This window comes from Mus caroli, unplaced genomic scaffold (assembly GCF_978045245.1).
Source record: "Mus caroli unplaced genomic scaffold, Mus_caroli_1 scaffold_3, whole genome shotgun sequence".
Lineage (NCBI taxonomy): Eukaryota > Metazoa > Chordata > Mammalia > Rodentia > Muridae > Mus > Mus caroli.
Window position 1 is genome coordinate 60,318,891 of NW_028227258.1, and position 1,064 is coordinate 60,319,954.

Consider the following 1,064-nt stretch of genomic DNA (forward strand, 5'->3'; position numbering starts at 1 on the left):
GGGCTCTGGTCTCTTGTTTTGTTTTGTTTTATTTTGTTTTGTTATGTTGTTATATTATACAATGAACTTTAATGGTAAAATTCTTGAGAGCACAATGTATAATCTGACACATTTTCTATTCAATCCTCCATCCAGGCATCTGCAACAGAGGTAGCTGTTAGGCACATTTCCACAATTTTAACTTAAATGGTAGCTGTTAAACACAGAATATCAGGTCTTTTACTGTCATCAAGTAATCAGTGAGAGACTCCAAGTTGGGGTGAGGTCATCATGTGTCCTGGTCTCTTGTCAATCACAGCTAATTCTTCAGCTCCAGGTGCCCAAACAATACAAATTGGCTGGGAATGTCACTGCTTCCCTCTGAAACTTCACAAGCCAGGCCTACATTGTCTATACTGCTCTCAACATTCTTATCTTCCCAGCGCCTACAGAACAGCCCACTGAGTTCTCAACACTCAATGACTTTTCTAGCCTGAAGTTCGAAAGTCCTTTCACAATCCTTCCCAAAACAACATGGTCAGGTCTGTCACAGAAATACACCCCATTATATTGGTACCAACGTCTATCCTCATTAGGGTTACTATTGCTATAATGAAACACCATGCCCAAAAGCAAGTTGGGGAAGAAAGGGTTTATTTGGCTTACACTTCCACATCATAGTTGAAGGAAGTCAGGGCAGGAACTCAAGCAGGGCTGGAACTTGGAAGTAGGAGCTGATGGAGAGGTTATGGAGGATGCTGCATACTAGCTTGCTCACTCCCCAGGGACTGTACCATCCACAATGAACTGGGACCTAAACTATCAATCACTAAAAGCGTGTTATTTGTTCTCTTGATAAAACTTGCCCCCATTCTATAGGCTTCCATTTCTTTTAAATGATGTTGCATTCTCTATAGAAGCTTCTCAATGTCATAAGGTCCCATTTATTGTTGGTCTTAGTGCCTTTGCTATTGGTGTCCTGTTCCAAAAGTCTTTTCCTGTGCCAATGAATTCAAAGCTATTTTCCACTTTCTGTTCCCTCAGTTTCAAGGTATCCGGTCTTATGTTGAGGTCCTTGATCCATT

The 1,064-nt window shown here is 41.2% G+C and overlaps 1 non-coding gene across 1 annotated transcript; it reads right to left on the reverse strand.

Annotated features, from left to right (window-relative positions):
- Nucleotides 1-203: 203 nt before the first annotated feature.
- Nucleotides 204-280, reverse strand: LOC115030708 (small nucleolar RNA SNORD81). The gene has a single exon (XR_003836307.1). It is a non-coding gene; the product is annotated as a small nucleolar RNA SNORD81 (small nucleolar RNA).
- Between the last annotated feature and the right edge of the window lie 784 nt (nucleotides 281-1,064).